The sequence below is a fragment of the Haliaeetus albicilla genome, chromosome 13, assembly GCF_947461875.1.
Source record: "Haliaeetus albicilla chromosome 13, bHalAlb1.1, whole genome shotgun sequence".
In the NCBI taxonomy this organism is placed as follows: domain Eukaryota; kingdom Metazoa; phylum Chordata; class Aves; order Accipitriformes; family Accipitridae; genus Haliaeetus; species Haliaeetus albicilla.
The window spans coordinates 17542524-17562826 of record NC_091495.1 but is presented as its reverse complement, the minus strand read 5'-3'; the positions used below and the strand labels follow the sequence as shown (position 1 = coordinate 17562826).

General features: G+C 36.9%; 1 protein-coding gene across 2 annotated transcripts in view; it reads right to left on the bottom strand.

Annotated features, from left to right (window-relative positions):
• Positions 1–20303, bottom strand: part of PRKCE (protein kinase C epsilon) — a 300197-nt gene that overhangs the window by 155061 nt on the left and 124833 nt on the right. The gene's annotated exons all lie outside the window — the stretch shown is intronic.

Genomic DNA, 20303 nt, shown 5'->3' with positions numbered 1-20303 from the left:
GATCATGCTGCTACTTTCTCTTCTCCCCCATCCTTCAACTTCCAAAGGCAAGCAGCTGTACAGCACTCCTCTGACTCAGAGGAGTGGAGAAAAGAATGACAGAGGTGCGTAAATCTCAATAAAAAGCATCATTCTTCAGAACTGCTGATTTGCTCCTGGTACAAAGCGCATATAACTTCTCATACAGCAAGCAACATGCTGCATTACAATACCTGTCTACAGACCAATAGTATGTGAGGATGGCAAAAAAGGAAAAATTCAAAACGTGACTATCTTAGCCGAACAGACTGCTTGTTTCAGACACCTAGACACCAAATTTTCAAAATTTGAAGGATGTAAGCTGGTTACCTATAGAAAAAACTACCTGAAGCTTAAGCTAGATAGTAAGATTTTTCTGGGCAAACTCTTTCCAAAAGATTTGTCATTCACAATTTTCTTTTACATAGCCATAATAAATAGTCACAATGCAGTAGATGAGTAAATGCATATCCTGGGGAGAGATCAGCACTCGGAGTATTTGTCTGCAGGGGACACATAACTAGCCAAATTCAAGGACTGAAATCCAGGCATTCTGCCATAACTCACATGGCCTGAGGACCTAACAAAAGCATGAATAAATAAATATATAAACAAAAATAACTGAAATAAAGGACATTGTCAAGGCCACAAAGTCTAAAATTAGCCACAGTAGCCACGTTTTGGTTTGTATTGTGCAAGTCCTTTTCTGTGCCAGGCACAATCTCCTCTGCTGATCAGGTTACGTATCAAAGCAGATGGATCATCCTCATTACTATAGAGATAAACCATTACTGTCTTTCAGCACCTTTCTTCTCCAATTTGAATGAACAAGAAGGCAAAAAGGCAGATGGTTCATGCTTCTGTCACAATGTTATTCCCACTTCAAACCAGATGACGTAGAGCTGCACAAAACGGATGCCTTATTACAACATATACCAGACATCTTTCTTTGTTGGAGACTGAATTGTCATAGCAAGTCTTCATCTACACCCTACTGAAAAACGGTTCTTCAAAGCATAACAATCCATCAGTTTAGGAACACAAACTAGATTTCAAATATGTACTTTACATCTTAAAAATCTGCTACATTACAATAGAATTTAGTTCTTGCAAGAAAATTGTAAAGTTTCCATCACCTTATTGTGTGTTGTTCCTGAACTTTAAAAGGACTCATTCATCAAGTATTTGCTCTAATTCAAAATAATTCTACTGTCCTAGTAATGTTCACAAAAAATAGAGGCCTGCCCTACAAAAAGTCGTTGTGAGCATATAAATTGAAACACGCTTCCTTCAACGAAGGATATGATAATTTGCAAGAACAAATATACAGAAACAGTCCCTGCTCTAAGCCTGTTGTGATGACCAGAGAGATGTATTTTTTCCCTAGTCCTCATCGGAACAGCAATCACAATATAAAGTAGAAGTATATAGCATGCATTCACACTAAAATGCCTTTTAGCAGTTAACCCATACTGACAAGGTTTCAGTAGAACATCTTGCATGTAGGTACGCAAATGCAGAGCACAACAAAAGTGGTTTTCTTTTAGGCTGAAAGCCATCGTCAGGGGTAACTCACTCCATGATGAGCCCAGGACATCTAGTCAGTGCATGTGGAAGACAGAGGACTTCTTGCATTCAAATTTGAATCACTTCTGATATTATTAGGAAATATTGCCAGCCACCCATTTCTGGATGCAAGTGGAGTGTCCTGGTTTCAGCTGGGATAGAGTTAACTGTCTTCCTAGTAGCTGGTACAGTGCTGTGTTTTGAGTTCAGTATGTGAAGAATGTTGATAACACTGATGTTTTCAGTTGTTGCTCAGTAGTGTTTAGACTAGAGTCAAGGATTTTTCAGCTTCTCATGCCCAGCCAGGGCACCTGACCCAAACTGGCCAACAGCGTATTCCATACCATGTGACGTCCCATCTAGTTTAGGAACTGGGAATTGGGGGGCAGGGAATCGTCGCTTGGGGACTGGCTGGGTGTCGGTCGGCGGGTGGTGAGCAATTGCCCTGCGCATCATTTGTACATTTCAATCCTTTTATTACTACTGTTGGCATTTTATTAGTGTTATCATTATCATTATTAGTTTCTTCTTTTCTGTTCTATTAAACCGTTCTTATCTCAACCCAGGAGTTTTACTTCTTTTCCTGATTTTCTCCCCCATCCCACTGGATGGGGGGGGAGTGAGTGAGCGGCTGCGTGGTGCTTAGTTGCTGGCTGGGGTTAAACCACGACATGGGGGATTATGGACATTTTCTAAAAAATTCATCTTTCAAGGACTAAATATGGAGCAGGGCTAGCTTCTAACTTCAATAACCCAAATGCAAATTTCAGCCTTTTGAAAACAAGAACAGTATGGTATCCTCTGGCTGACAAAACAGACATAGAAGGAGAAATATTCATCAGCAGGACATCAGAAAACTAAGACTACCTGTGTTCAAAACAGCTTCCTGCACAAGAACAGAGTAGGTCGTTGCCACTGGTACACTCCTGTCAATTTGGCACATGGACCAGTCAAGCTGGGTAGAAACAGGAGTGATGCAGAGAACTCCTACCCCATTTACAAGACCCGGTCACCATAGTTTCACTAGAGTCCATGTAAGAGGTTGTAGACACAAATTGCTATAGAGGAAAATATGAACTTAAATTAACAGTTCATCAATACTCCAAGATGAAAGAGTATTAAGAACTTCATGTTTCCTTTAGGTCAAGAGCATGCATACAGCACTCATCCAGATGCAGCAGATAACATTGCAGTAGAAAAAACTGATAAAATACTCAGTTCCTAATCCATTACATCTGAGGAACATTTTATATCTCCTTTAAACCATCACAGTAGTTAATGGTGAAGAAAACAACTTCAAAACAAAAAAGATCAAAAGTCTGTAAGGACAACATACAGACAAAAAGCACTTAAGTGATACTACTTTTGATATCTTATTAATTATACAACAAATTATTCCTTCAGTCTAGTGAATAAGACAGGAGAAAGAGTAGCTGTTACTCAGTAGAGAGTATATGCATGATTGCCTCATTGATTCTTCAATAATAAAAACTTCCACTTCAAAATGTTTCTACTCCTTGTAAAATAGATAACCCTCTCCAACTGATTAGATAAAAGGCCCAGAGGCCTCTTCAGAGAGAAAGAAAAAACAATGGATTATTATAAAAAAAAAAAAAACCACACCAAAAAACCCAACATATCCCCTTTCCCCTGGCCTCACTTCTCTTACTGCTTTAAGTTTCAAGTCCAGAAGTAACAACTTCATAATGATTTCCAATACCTTCTAATCTACAGATCACTGTAACAGATATGAACAGCAGGCATATCTTTGGATAAAATGCTGGCAGCAGTAAAATCAAGATCTGTAAATAACAGCACTGTTACTATTCCTCCTGCAGGATTTTGAAAAATAGGCCTCTTGTTTCTTGAACAAAAAGTTGCAAATAGCTTGGTAAGTTTTCAAGATCTTAAAACAATTACAGATAATTAAGCTGAAGTTTTGATTTTTGTATTGAGTTTTCAAAGGTAAAAAGAAACAGTGTTACTACTTAATTATGGTCACTTTAGTCCTTTGGAGCCTTTGAGAAAAAGCAGTACCTAAACTAATAAAAAAAATGCCCCAAAACACAAGGTAAGAATAAAAGAATGAAAAGGCCAAAGCATGTGAAGTTTTTCTTTAAGGTCTCCCCCCCCTCCCCCCCCCCCAATTACCATCGGTACTCTTACACCGTGCAACTAAAACCAAATCTAGATGTTAATAACTTGACTTTTTGTTCTAATAACCTTCATCTCAGAAAAGATTCCACAATTTCCACTTGCCTGAGGCATCCATAATTACACTGAAAAGATAAATAAACTTTATTAATAAACTGCCTATTGTACTATGAGTGGCACTGACTTTTTCTACCTCTCTTCTTTGGTAAGACCCAGAAATTGATGGATGTTTTATTGAATATAGAAAGCATTAATACTTAAACCTAACCTGCCTTTTCATAAGTGCAGTAAAGACACCCAGTGCTGCTACCGCTTTATCCATTTTTGGACTTAATCATGTGCCATCAATATTAATGTCATTTGCTAAGAATCATCTTTGTAGTAGTTTCCTGTGCTGCTACACTAAAGATGATAAAGTCTAGCAAGGAAGCTATACAATAGGTAATATTCATACCGCATTCATCTTGAAAGCTACACATCAGCAAACCAGAAAATATAAAATGCCAATAGAAAAAGGTACTGCTAGATAATAAATTTTATGGCAAGAAATTAAAGCTCTATGCTGGAGAGCATTAACTGGCAATGAATTATGTATTAAGACTTTTAACAGCAATCCAAATACCAATAGTTAAAAAAAAATTCAAATCCAGTGAGAATGTTGATGAAGTAAGTTGCAACTCCATAAATTTTACCAGCAGGAAGAGCAAGAATAAGGCTAGCATAACCTCACTGTCTGAAAAAGCATGGTTTAATTTTAATGTACCTTTTTTTTAAGCTGTTTTCTCCAATTTGTAGAATGTAAAGAATATAGGACCTTTGTTTAAACAAACAGCTTTTCTGGTCCAGTAGAGAGTTGTTTGATTCTCAGAAGAGTTTTATTACTCTATACCTGAGAGAGCAAAAAGAAATAAATTCATACCTTTCAGTGATTCTGAAGCTAAGTCTGCTCCCTTATGGGTTCCTTAATAGCAGTGCACAAATTGACACTGGTTTGGTGAGGTTACAACAAAGGCAAAAAACGTGCTTTTGGAGAATTTAACCTAAAATACATGCATGCAAGTTGGTATGCATAGATATAGTTTCCTATAATTTAATGAATCTGGAATTAAAAACCCATAAAGTCAAAAATAAGATATTTTTAATTTTTGCTCCAGAGCAACTGTACAAAAACCAGTTAGACTGATTTTTGAGAATTGAAACAAACAATAAAGAACCTCATTCATCTTCACAAAAAATTTTGATCATGGGTTCAAGTGAATCTCAAATCAACTCTAATTCCTTGCAGTACTTATTTAAATATGATAAATAATCAAATAACAGGGCACAGAAGCAGTTTTCTCCAAAAGTTGCCTGTAGTAAAACAGATTTGAAAAGATCTATTAGCTATGAATGTAAATGCTGAACATGTAATTTAATGCAGGCAGTATTGTTTAAGATAAATAATTCACTCTTTCCTTGACTGTCTCCTCAAAATGTATTTGCAACTGAACAACAGAAATTAACAGCTCTTCAGAACCATCATAGCTTTAATGATACCTTCCAGAGAGGAGATCCAGTGCCTAGAGGACTTCTAATCAGCAGGAACACAGTAATTCTTACAGGCATGGAAGAAGGAAGCTCCCTGATCCTTTTTCTATCTACTTTTTGTTTTCCTGGTGCATTACATACTAGTGAACATAGTAAGAGGGAGAGCCTCATATGCATTCTGTATTACTCCTCCTCCAAGCCCTCAGGCTTGGACTTTCAAAAATGGCTGAGATTATTAAGCGCTCCTGAAAGCCAGAGCACTTGGCACTCCAACACATCTGAAAATCATCTTCTGAAAACCACACTGTATGTCAAGAGCCTAATTTGATGCCTTTTGGAAGCAATAGGTGCCTTCTTATTATTTCATTCGACTTTGGATAACGTTTTCCAGGAAATACAAGGCATTGCAGGTGAAACTGCTCCTGTAACAGACACACTCATCCAGTCTGCAAAGTTCAGGCAAAAACTCCTGCAGCAGGTTACGGATGCAGTATACTTAACTTGGAAGTAACTTCCAACACATTTTATACATTAAAATCTGTGGATTTGTATGCAATTTATGGATGTGACAATATTTTCCCTGTGACCAAATATTCTCCTAAGTATCAGATATGTTGGCTACGATTTCTCGTGACTAGTTTTAAAAGTGGTTGCTTCTTGGTTTTACTGGAGCCCTCTCAAACTTTTCTCAGGAAATGTTTACAGAAATATGTTCCCTAACAGCCATTACATATGCCCCTACTATGCTCTTCAATCATTATTTTACTATGATAACTAGTAATAATCTCCCAATGTATAGAATTCCATCAAAGACTTTGTTATCCTTGTTTCAGGACTATTCTGCACGTGCAACATCCAGTTAAAGTAATAAAAATATCAACAGAAAGAAAACCATAATATGAACATAGTTGTTTAATAATTCTAGCATTGCTGATCCATCCCTTTCTTAACATAATTTCATATTTGCTCATTATGCACTGCAATGGAGCTGGTCTTGGAGTACCAGACAACCACCTCATGTGGGTGAAAGCCTGGTGTGCTAATCCATGCCAACAGCCCCACTCTGGCTGTCAAATACCAGCAGGCTGTTTTGCTTCTTTCCCTGCCCAGATAACATGCCAGAGGACTAAGGAAAAGGTAGGGGAAGATCTTTCTCCAATCATTTCATCTTCATTAGAAAGATTAGTAAAAATATTCATCATGCTTAAAATACGTAAGGACTTCCTAAAGCTAAAGAAAAGCCAACCCCCCCCCGAAACAAACTTTCACTTACTAGTAAAACTGGATTATGAAGTTTTAGGAATTCAAGGTCACATAGAAATTTAAAGGAGGAAATCTAAGTCCTGTGGATTTGCAAATGTGACTAAGCAGATATGGTCCATAAATCATCTTTCCTAAATCCTAGTTACCTAAACTATGATTTACCAAAGTAGGACCGTACACATAAGTTAATTCAAATTACATTTAACTGAAATGAAGGAAGCAATTCACACCTCATAGCTATTGTTTCAGGCACCCTTGTAAACTCAGGAAATAATTTCAACACTTCTGAATCTCTTTTCATGTTTGGAATGTTTTTTTTGCAGCTATTTGAAAGGCCTCAAAAAACTATGCTACAAATATCAGTATGAATTGTGCTCTATCTATTCATTCAAGTATTCTGCATATTTGATGTCTGAAAACTCTATTACTATACAAATAAAGACTATATTTCTGCAAACTTCTTGCATAATACTATTTTTCACTCAAGAACCTCAAATTCCTGACCATTTTAAGGAAAAATGCCTCCCACATTACTTCTGTGTAAATCAAAAGACAAAACATAACCAACCCCAGTTAGGCTAATTTTCCAGCACCTACTTCCCCCTGCCCCCCCCCCCCCCCCCTTCAGTTTCTGGAATTTTGCTATAACTTCTATTATTGCTAACCACAGAACTGAATTTCACTTCACGTTTCTAGTTTTACCATGAGGCTTTCCAGTCATCTTATGACCCGTGCTCCTTGCTTTTTAGTCTTTCCCAACACATTACTTGCCACCACAGCACACTCAGGAGGAGTGGGAAGGAGGAGAGGAGAGAAGAAACTAATCTCCAGCAGTACAATCAAGTATAATTTAAATGATAAGAAGAAACATTTGGGATTTTTTTGTGTGGAATTATGTATCATTACTATGCCAATTTAAATCATGCATAGGAAGTCCACATTTTACATTCCCAGAAATTCATGACATTTTTCAGCAGTCAGCTCTATTAGACTAATGTAATAACACTGCCAGCCACCATGCTTAAGTCATAAGCGGTATGATTGGATTTGTCTGCTCATTGCATTTTCAATTTGAATAACAGTCATATTATTCAACTGCAAATATCTTTTTTGTCTAAATACTCTACTGTTTTAAGTAGCTGCAGCTGGGACAGCAGCATCAAACACTAAGGAGGAGCAGAATAGGCTATTTCTATTGTATTGGTATACAATCAAATTCCTAGATTTTGTGAGGTGCTCTACCTTACTATAGCACTAAAAAGAAGAAGTCTCATCCCCTTATGCTACTGTTATGAATAGTACAGTCATCAGAAATATTTTGAATTGGCAAAATTAGTCTAAATTTTTCCAAATGTTTAGTTGCCAACTTTATAAGAAAGAGAGCTTTGTAGTGGTCCAAAAAGGATGGCAAGTACAATGCAAGCGCTTGTCTACATGGAGAAGCAAGCTGGAACAGCTGTTCCACAACAGCTCCCACAGCAGATGCTCTTATTTCAGAAAAAGTGCTTTTTTTTACACATTAAGAAAGAGTAGAAGCCAGGGCACCCTGAGGCTTTGGCTCTGTGGAGTAATACAACCCTCATAAAGAGTCAATGTGAAAGACTTACTGTTTTTCAATATGTACATTAGAGTATTTCACAGGATTTTAATATCTCCTCCCTTTCATTTCAGCCAGTAGAGAACTCTTAAGTGATTTACAGGGATTCATCAGGTTGAACAATGTTGTAGATAAGAGAGGGCACCAGGACTTGAACAGAAGACGATTTAACCATCTGATCCAGAATGATTTCAGACAGGCCATACACATTGCTGTAGTGACATAGGTCACCATCTATAGAGGGAATCTATGGGGGGAAATCTTGAGGTTTTAAGATACTGCATAGGAAGGCAAAAAGATTTCTATTTTAAACATGAACAAAATTTCATTATTTAAAACACAATAAAAATAAAACTGTGTGTTGAAAAATAATTTAAATGCCCATACTAAACAAAATCAAAATAGGTAAAAAAAAAAGATAGCTTATTTTTTCAAAAGTGGTATAGAAGTAGATTGATTTTTGTTCTGCAATCTAAAAAAATGTAGACTGACATTTCAGTTTATTTCATTCAATGTTTATATTGCCATTTTGTCTCTTTCCTGTTTTTTCCCCCTTCTATTTGCCACTGAAGTGGACTGAAAAAAGAGGATAAAGAAGAAAGAATTTAATTTCTCTTAAACCTTTGTCAGAAAACTTAAGTTCATTTTCTCCCCAAAACCACCCTTTACATTTAAAGACAAGAAGAGCTCTTTTGCTTTTATATAATCAGTTCCAGAGGCATTTGATTTCTTTTCTTCCAGCTAGTGAAACCATGCATGTACATTTTGAATCCAGGAGTACCCAAGGGAGAAAGAGAGCATAATAGTCCTTTCTATATCTTAAATAACTTTCATATTTCTCAAAACTGTTAGCCTTTCCAAGCATCTGAAACAATAATCAAGCTGAATCCCTTTATTTTTATGTTACATACAAGTGTTCTTTCTTTGCCTTGATTTTTCTGAAATCCTCAAACAGAAGAGCCCTCAGAGCATGGGCTGGGGCCTTATAGGAAAACAAAATAATAAATGAAACTATGGAGGGTTTTATTATGTACTGCTCTCTACCAGCAAAGGCCAGGGCCTGGGCTGTGGTCATGGTTATGTCCCCCTAATAGGCTGGAATGACCTCAGGTGGAAGGGGTTCATAATTCACATGAATGGGTACCTCTTCCACAAGACCTTGCCATATGCACATGCAAACCAGTGATTCATGGAAATAATGTTGCAAACCAGTGATGCATATGGGTGGAAGGGTTTCAGGATTTTTTAAGTTGCATTTGTTTTAGAAAACTGGTAGTAATTCAAGAGGTAATGGAAATTATTACCAGAAGTGCGACCAATAGGATTTAAACTGACTGCATGTGAGAATAAGCATGCGTTTTGAGTTTTTCTCACTTTGGCAGCAGATTGGTAGCCAACTTCATCTTTTATACTGTTATTTACAGGGACACCTGCAGATGTGGGAGCAGCCACCAGAGGGCTCCCATATATTTTCCATTCAGGTAAAAAAAATGTTGAGATTACCAAAAAATTGGGATTATAAATTTTGCCTTAAAAATTTAAAAAGCATAATTGAAAGATAGAAAATAACAGACCATTAATATGATCTTAACATACTTGGTAGCTGCAAAGACTGTTTGAGAAAAGATAAAAATCCCCAGATTTTGAAGGCTACTTTAATGCTAGTGTTCATACACATAGCACTAAACAAAATGGGTCAGAAGCTAAATGCGTGCAATCTGTAGCTATGTCAGTGAAATGAAAAGCCTAATTACTGACTATGTCACCTGGTACACTGTCTCTGTAGGGAATGACTAAAAATTACTTCTAAAACAAGTCTGGGAAAAAAACAAACAAAAAACCCCTATCACAACACAACCAAGACACCTCAATAGCGCAAAGAAAAACCTCATAGAGGTGCCACCAAGGGTCTAAAATTTATCTTTTGAGAACCAGTACTCCCATCTGCAGAAGGAACCTTGCCTTTCCATGGAATAAGGTAAAAAACAAAAGAAAAAGCCAAAACCAGTACAAGTCTGAGTAAAGCAGTGAAATCACACATGCATGCTCTGAAATGGCATTAAAGTAGGTACGATTAATTGTATTCCAGTTCATGAACCAAAGGGAGCTGTTTGGTGACTGTAAAGATGGAAATCCACGTGAAAGACCTGAATGTCATAAACCAAGATAAACTAAACCATTCACAACAGGTGATAGGAAAGATGGCATTTTTCAAAGACTGCATGACAAAGCTGCACTCCCTGAACTCCAGGTAGGGTCCTGCAGGAGGAGTGGTACGGAATCTCTGGAGCACTTTCAGCTGAAACAACTCAAACAACAACTGGGACTAAGAGGGTTGAGCCTACAGCAGCAACTTTACTACTTTCCTCTCTCTCACTTCTATTTAACACATAGGCACAGTCATCAGAGATGCAAACATGGAAGTTATTTGCCCAACAGTGACCAGGTGGCTTGTTGGAGAGCATGGAAAGCTGTAACATTCTGGAACAAGTTAGTACTAATAGCAGAAAAAATAGCTGAGGAACAAATACCTTTAGAGTCATATATTTATGGTTCACTGTTTGGGACTAATAAAGGCTACAATTCAACATTAAAATGGATCCTGTAGAATTTAAAATGATTGTTAATTAAACCATAGTAAGATTGTGAGAAGGCAGAATGACCTGCTCAGAAAGGCATTTTTAACTCAGTTTGCATTCCCAGCTTTGTATGAAGAAGTACTTTATCAAAACAAAGGCACAATGGAAGCAGTGTGTAAGTTGGAGAAACCATTTTCTAAAATTTAGATTCAGGAATTCTTAGAAATGTAGCAAAATAAAATACATATTTTATTAAACTACCTGCAAGACATAGAAGCAATTTCTACCCAGTTATTAAAAAGCTGAAAATATACTTGCATGTAAGAACTACAGGATACTAAGTGTGACACAGTGCAGTGAAGTTAATTTAGTGGTCCATCGTCTGCAGAACGTGCTAAAAAAATGGTTGAAAAATACTCTAGCATCTGTATGTTTATATCCCCATAATCCTGGCAATCAAAACAGGAAAGTTCAAGTCATGAATGAATTTACAAGGTCTAGCCTCAAACTATACATATATGATTATAAATCAAAATTATAAAGGCAACACCAGACAGAAAAATATCCTAATGGTGTTACCAGGTATTACAGAGAAGCAGAGCAATTCCAGACAGAAAAAGGTATATAGTATTTATAAAAAGTAAATACAGCTGCAAATGTCTCATGCCTTCAAGCTTTGGCATCACTAATAAAACTGTCATAAGTGGTACTGAAATTTGATGTAGGGATTTCTGTTTGACACCAAGCGGAAACAAAAAAATATTCCCAGGAAGACAGGTAGTGAAACAGCAGGTAATAATGCCAAACCACTATCAGACCATAATTCTATGCCAAGCGTCAGAGATTGTCAGTGTCCAGTTCGACACCAGCTTCAGGAGGAGGACACTACAAGATGGAAGAAATTACCCATGCTGTAAGCTTGCATATTTGGTGACATTTGTAGCATCTCAGCAGTATTTGGAAGAAGCACAAGGGCCCTTCAAAATTCTTCTAGAATAGAAAAGAGCCATAATACTACAGTAATAATAATAATAATTTCTAATATCTCTAAAATAAATACAAAATGAAAGAGTATTTACTAAAGACTTAACCAAATCTAGTCAAAGTCACACATTCTAGAGATGATATTTAACAAAAAAAAAGTTATGTAACATTATTGCTTTGTAATTTCAAACTCGTATCTCAAAACTGATATGCCTAGTTTCCTCTGAATGTCCCTAGCGCAGTTCTCTGCTGGCGTGGGACTTGTGGCCGACAATTTTCAGCCACGCTGGTCTCATTACAGCAGTGCTAGAGTAAGGGTTAAAGCAGGTCATATACTGGAAAACTAGTCATAGCAACTGGGTTTTTTTCCTCTGCTTTTCCATAAACAGCAGAGAAATCTGGCATTAAACCAAATACTTATTTATGGACAACATTTATTTTTAGGTATTTATTTTAGTCACTGGAAAACAATTGCAGCTACATATACTTATTACTATCTAGAAATCTATTTTTTTAAATATCCTCTGTCAGTGTAAATTTTTTGTCACTCTTTTTCTCCTTTATGCGCATGCTGTGTGTGTTAATCACATACATTTCCACTGTATCTGGAAGCTGTGTGATCTTACTAAGTAAAAGACGCAATCCTGAAGTCCCCTCTCAGCTTTTACGTAAAAAACCCCTAATTGCTCTGCATACTGGTTTTCTTAAGTAAATGCTGGAATAAGAATAGCAGACTCAGGATTTTGTACTATGACTTGAGTGAGCTGGTCGTTGCTAGTAGAACCAAGTTTCTTACAAACCCTTGGCACAGTAACCTTGACCTAGACTTTCAATTTAGAGCCATTCATTTCCACTGCCGAATGAGAAAGGCTGTGGCTTCAACACCACATTTGTTTCTTACACGGGCAAAATAGCATGAAATGAAGATTTTACACCCTCTTTTCACAGGCCAGAGCTTTTCTACTGAATTCACACTTAAAATTCCATGCTTCTGTCAGAGATTCTTCTCTTACTTTATGAATCAGCAACTTTTTCTCTTTACATTTTCTGCATCTTTCCCCTTGCCCTCTTTTGTCTTATTGATTTGTCCCAGATTCAGGATGAGGCCTGAACTGACCAGTCTCCATATGTTTGCCAGTTATTTATTGACATATGTTCAGGTCAACCTCTGCAAGGTAAGAAATTTTTGTTTACCCCATTCTGCAGACTGATAGCCAAGCCTGAGATTAGATGATTACATAATGCAACTACAAGCGCTTGCGCTTGTAAACTCTGTAATACCAGTGTAATGTATTTCAGCCAGCTTTTACATCTCAGCTATCAGCAGAGATTTTTCAGAAGTTTCTGTGCTGCTTACAGGGCTCAGAGGGATGCAGCCATTGCATTGAACACAGGCCTGAAGAGGCACACAACTGCATGCACATGCACAAATCAGCTTAACGCTCATGACTCCTCACAAAGGCTTCACGATTCTTTCTCCTCTACAGAAAAGAGGGAATCATAAGGACAAAAATTACGAGAAAAACAATTCAGAGATCAGCAGTTAAAATCACTGAGTATGCAGGATGCCAGACAGCTTTCCCAGCTTTCTCAGGTTCAGAGTGTTGCTGCAGTAGGTGAGAAGTGACCTATTACCTAGCTTCTCATTTTCTTGTTCAACATTTGATATTACTTTCTAATGAAAAGGTGACATAATCCCTTACCTTGCGATCCACTGGTTTTACAATATTTCAAACGATGCAGTGACACCAGTGTCTTTAGAAGCATTGTGCAGGCAGAATGCAACGCAAGCCTTGTACAATTCCCGCCCTCCCTGCAAATGCCATAATGGCTTTTCCATTATTAATGATAACTTGGACTGTTCCAAAATGTTGTAAGGTGGTCATTGGACCCATATTATACCTAAGCCATTAACTGTTTCTCTGATTATATCAAAAGACATCTCAATTTCCCATCTACCTCCTTGCTACAATTGCTTCATCAATATTCATAAGATCCAAGAGCTTGATATTGATTACCACATCTAATGGACTCATTATGCAAAGTCATTGTGACCTCTGAAGCAATTCTAGTTTTGTGACTTATCTAGATGCTTGCTCAAAATGTTTTGAGACATTGGTACCAATGCAGGAGCAAGCAGAGCAAGAAAAAACCCACCACAGCTTCTTGAACTGACAATACTCTGACAGGACAGACTTTTTCCATGCCTGTACAAGATGTCATGCAACACTAAAAGCTCTGTCACATTATCCCCAACTTAACAGGAGCTCTTGTTATCACACAGCAGAAAGAAGTAGTTAATATTAACTAATCATTATTAAAATTCATTATGGAAAATCAATCTGATTGTGCTATAACCTCCTGCTGCAGTCAGCTGGGTTATTCTGATATTTACGTAATATTGAGTTCCTGCTAACCAAAATTATGGCAGTTATATAACACCTTTCAATGTCATAGCGATACTGCAAACAAAATCTATTCCATTTATCAGCACCAAGGTACAAAATAAACACATTTTGCAAACAGTTTCTAATGGCAAATCTTTTACTGCTTCACATGTCCAACACTAATAGTGACAAGTTTTCTTCTTTGGAAAGAAGAGAACAAAACAGTACAACTACAGTGTGGATTAATCTTCTATTCTCAAAATCTAATTTGTTCTGGAAGATGATATTCAGTAAGAACTCACTTAAAAAAAACCACACACAAAAGAATAACACCCCTTTTCATATGTTAAGAAATTGAAAGAGTGAAAACAAAAGTTAGACAAATTCTAGAGTAGAAGTTAGGAATAATGTGTTAAACTAAAGAAATAACCCACAAGAATAAATAACCTAGAAGGGAGGCCAGTACATCATCACTTGGATTCTTAAAAAACCCCTCTCTAACTCAGAAACTATCATCTGGATTTAAGAATAATTTAGTAAAATATTATTGGTACAATTGCAGCTGTTTCATTACAGTTAACTATGAAATTATTATTGGGATGTGTTCTACTAACTACATCTGATTAAATCAAGATGGAAAAAACTTAGTACACATACTTTTTCAGGGTCGTGTCCATGTGCCCCCAACCCACCCCCCCAATAATTTTTTGTGGGTCAATTACTATATGTGTTAGAGTTACAATGATTGTCAGGCTGGTTCTCTTCTGCAGTCTGGCATAAAGTTTCTCTGCCAAAAAGTAAAATTTTCATTCAAATTTGGATTTGATATTGAAATACAATTTGAAGGCTCTCCAAATAATCTATTATAAATATTACATATGTATACATATTTACACACAAGATCAGCACATTATTCTGTTCTTTAACGTGAACATATGGTTAAAGACTTTTAGACTGTAACTGCACACTGGTTTTGGACTTGTCCACCACAAGTGCGTTAAAGCAGAACAGCTTTTGATTACATTGTTTTAATCTTTACTGAAAATTAATCTAACCCAAATATAAGCTTCATGTATTTCAAATAATTTAGAGATACATTTCCCCTACACACGTGTAACTGAAAATCTGAGTATCTTGAAAAGTTGAAACATTTTTATCAATCTGAAATCAATTCAAATTATAAGACTGAAGAAAAATTGTCAGCTGTAGTTAGAAAGTAGAAGCAATAGATTATTCTGCCTGAGCGCCTTAGCAAGTGCATCTATAGCTAATCTCGTTGGTTTAAAACATGAATCGTGTAGCATTCTCATCTTTAGAAGGAAAACGCAGCAGAAGGCATCTTTTATTCAGGCTTGATTTTTGCTACAACTGAGACTCTTCCTAAGTAGAGATGGAGCAAGAGTAGAGTCATATTTGGCCTACTTTATGCAGTACTATAGCTAGTTGCTTCAGAATTAGCTGAAACACACCTAAAAGTGATACAAACCAAAATACAGTTTGCCATAAATTCTATTTTATTTTCATTCTTCACATCGAAAGTAAACCTACCAGGATAACCTTAAAACATGGCTCCAAAAAAGTGATTGCCTAATTAGAGTAATTCACAGGTACGCCATTCACATTTGGGCATGGCAGAAAAGCCCACATTTTATCTTCATTCAGAAATGTCTATTTTTGGAGCAATATGATCTAAAAGGACAATATTTTTCTCCAGACAGGGAACCAAAATGAAAAATTTTCAAATCACATTTTCTCACTCTGTCTCATGGCTGAAATACCTGTCAGTTAGCAACTCTGTCAGCAAAAACTTAACATTGCAAAAATTTCAAAGGTAAAACTAATTAGGAAACAAGCATAATGAACCCAAATGATATGACTTCAAAACTCTAAACCTTCACTTAGTATTTAGATGCATGTTTGAAGTTAGAGCGTTTATGTGTATGAACTGACATCTTTGATTTACAGAACTGCAAAAATTCATTTCCCAAATGTAACTAATATAAACGTGTTTGCTATTTATCACATTATAGTCACCATTCATACTTATATACAAGAACACTAATGTATATAAATGATTGAATTCCAATATTCTTATCACGACTTAGTTCCCAGTATCACAAGCAGTTATAAAGAAGGGAGAGTAGGGGGGTTGTAGGTAAATTTTCAGCACGTGCTCAAGTAGGGATCATGGAGAACTGAGCAAATTAGCAGCTATAGACAGGGAGAGGGTGGGACCTTGTTTTGAAGCCAGTCCAAGGGAGGAAACAGTAGACCATGACTATGTAGCATAACTATGTGCTGCCTCCTAAATAGGGCAGCCTTGGAAGAGTGTGGTCAGCCAAGGGTGAGGTGCTACTCACTCTTAAAGGACTCTGATCTTATCCTCAAAAAATTAAACATCACTACACACAAAAAGGCAAGTACAGTTTATTAACTGGTTTTTAAATTAAGTTCCTTACTTTATTTTTTCAAAGTCCTAATTATTAGTCATTTTTCCCCCCCAAGTAGTTAGGCAGGCCTATTTATTGATTATCCTTCCTACCAATACTTTCTAACATTTTAATTCAAGGCACTTCATTTATGTCATAAATATGTGCTAAAAATCTGAATAGCTGCCACTTTTAATTCTAAATATAAACCTACTCTGTGTCTGCTTCTGACACTACCAAACCTGGGCAGAAAGGCTCCAAGTGTTTGGGAAGATGCAATGTTAAATGCTGCAAAAAAAAAGGTAGCTATATAAATGAAGTTGCCTAACTTGATTTTGCACCTGCTAAAAGGCTATCAAGCCTTTCTGACATCTCTTTCGGATGCTCCATGAATACCAGCACAATAAAACCAAGACATATATACACTCTATGAATGGTACTAATAAGAATTAAGAGAAATTACAGGATACTTCAAGTTACAGTAAAAACCACTTTGCCCCTATCTATAACAACTGCTGTCGTGGTAGTTCCATTTAACAATTAGGCAATCACTGATTAACCTGTAACTCTTATTTTTTTCCTCCCTCAGGGAAACCATGTATCAGACATAAGTAATAAAGGCAACTGATGCCAAATTGAAGTCCTGTTTCACAAAACCTGAACAGCCTGCCTGCATTTAGTCCCTTGTAGAAGTGCTGAACACCTTAAGATCAAGTTACACAGGTTCAGTTCTAAAACCCTGCCTACAGAAGCACCACAGCAACGAGCTGCCAAGGTCAAAACTGAGCTCTGGGGGTTAGTGTAAAACCAAACAGGATCTATGGCAACTCTTCCAGTGGCAACAACTGACTTTGAAAAGCTACCTACGTGGCCAAGATCTTTCATCCACCTAAAACCAGATGTCGTTATTGCAAAATACCATCTACAGTCTGAATATAGCAATCAAAAAACAGAATTTAGAACTGTGTGACATAATATAAATTTACCCTGTTACCTTTAGTATAACAGCTTCTAAACATCAAGATCATTTGGTCCTTTCAATAAAGAAGTTGTTCATAACACAAAGTAAAATCTAATCATAATATTATGATTATGATAATATAACACGTAAATTCAGATGAGGTTGGATTGTGCAATCAGCACAATTGTGACACCAGCACTATGAATCTGATTGAAAGAAATGAATTTTGCATGGAGGCTTTTCAGTATACATTCAACCAATTGGTTAAATTCCTATTGTGATAATCCTATTAATCCTAATCTGTAACGGTACCATAGAAACTTCATCCTATTTCAGAGTTTGGGTTTTGTTTGTTTATTTGCTTGTTTATCACAATATGCATGTATCAAAGTAACAAATACTGTTACCAAAAAAAATAATCAGAAATCAGCTAAACTTCAATAGGGAATGATCCAAAAACCCCTCAAGGCTGAAGGTTTAAAGAACAGATTTGGTGGCCTTCCTGGATGGATGCTCCATAGAAGAACAGACTGGTTTTGTTCCCTGCAGATGTCTTTTTCCATGAGATGGAGAGGTCAAAGCCCTAGCAACAGACCTGCTTCCTAAAGCTCTCTATCATCTTCTGCTATAAATCACAAGTACAGATCAGATATTTGTATTTTATGAGATAGGATAATTTATAGTTTATGTGAGGTCTTCAAGAAGGGGGTGGTGGATCACTCAGTGTCAAAGACTGGACTATTACACTGAAATACGTGTTCTTAGTTCAGTGAAATATGGCAAACTCTCAGACTATTAAGCCCCTCAGATTACAAGAGCACTCAACAGGGGCACAAGCTTAGCTTCAGGCCACAGGCAAGGCGACAAAACTGTCTAACCACCAGATCCATCCCCAACAGCAAAGTGGTGAATCAACAGCTACACAGTGCACAGAAAGGGACTGTTACAAATAGCCTGTGTGTTTAAATTACATTTGTTTTGACAGACTCATGGTGAAAGTAATGAGCATTTTTTCAACAGCTCCTCTAAGAGGAAAAAAAAAAAAAAAAAAAAGAACTAGAAAAAAAAACAGGTGAAATAAATGGAGATGCCCATGAGAGAGAAAAGTGCTTTCATAAACCCTGGAATTACCAAAGTCTGCTTTCCTGCCAGTTCGAGATGAACTCTCTCTAAGCACTTCTGAACCCTCCACAAAGGTCCTCCCTTCTTCACCAAGCCATTTATTTTTCAGTAAGCTTGTAGGAGCATAATTATCTTTGAAATGTGGTGGAGCAGAACTGTCAAATAAGTAAACAGGTTCCCAGAAGAAACAGTAATCTTCTTCATTAGGAAGGATGGGACACAGACACAAAAAGATGGAATAGCTTTGAAGCTGGTTCCCGGAGGACAGTATACTGGGGCATGGAGGAAAACATGCTAAAAATCATGAGAGGCAACAGGCACAAACAACATGGACTTTCCATAGAATATTTCTTTTTCAAGTCATCCTTCAAGTTGTAACAAAATGTCCTCACAGAAGTGTTTCAGATCTCCTTTATGAGTTCCTATATTTAGAACAGCACCTCCTAAAAAAATCAGGAAGTTTCCATTCTAAAGTTATTTTGCCAAAATGCAAAGCTGAGTGGAAAACACTATTTACACGAAATTCAGTTTAAAAAGCCCCATGCTACTTAAGGAGTTTAGTTAAGATCACAGATTTATTTATTTGTTTATTTTGATTGAGCAAAACCTTTTTGGAAAGATGGCTGGGAAAGGATGGGAAATAAGATTTTTGACAAAAGTCTGCGTTATTTTCAGAAGCTTTATGGAAAATATGTTTTTGTCAAAAAACTCACAGAAAAAAATATTTCCTGTCCAGTTCTAGCATATTTATATCTTTCAGTGACCAATAATAATAGCCCCATTAAAAAAAAAGAGTGCAACACACAGGATCCAAGTGTTTCCTCCAGATGCACCTGCAGATGTCCCTTTGCCTCATATAAGTAGTAGTACTGTCTCTCCTAAATCTCATCTTTGGAGGATAATAATTTGAAATAAATGCACTTAGTTCCATCAACTGGATCTGACTTTCTCAGCATTTCTATTCCCTTCTACAGGTTATTCTACAAGGAAGAGTGTTCTGCATGGAAATAATTGGAAGACAAGAAAGTATTGTTTCATACAGCTTGTGTGAACTTCATACAGCCCAACAAAATTCACATTTCTGAAACCGAAATGAAAACAGGGATACAAATGAGAAAGCCAATAGAAATACACTGTTACGCTTCCACTTTTACTGCTGCTAAATTTCACTGTAATTTCTTCAGCCAACATTAAAAATGTCTTTGGCTAACACAGAAAACATTGCAATATGCTGATAATTAATTTTATTAAGCTTTATCACAGTGATCCTTGCTGAAGATGCATGGGGGAAGGCATCAAACTACACCAGAACTTGTTGCACTGGGCTTATAAAGTGGTTTTGGAGAGAGCAAAAAAGGAAGTGTGCAGCCTTTCGGCTGCATGACTGCTCTGCTAGGGCACCTCCCATTCCTGATTCCTGGTTTGTAGAATACTGGGAAACAACAGAAGCAGAAACATGAATGGTTTGTTTAAAGTAAAACATCCTCCAACAAGAAACTCCACTGGGTTATTAGGCTCAGCAAGTAGTTGAGCACTACATTGTTACTGCATATGAAAGGATGAGACAGAAAGGCTCTCAATCAAACACGAGAGGGGCGTACAGCACCGAGAAACTACTGCAGTACAGAGAATCCTCATCTTCCACAAACACAAACTGTGAAACATTCTTACAATGATGACAGACAGAAAGGTTTGGGTGAATACTTTGTGTTCTGC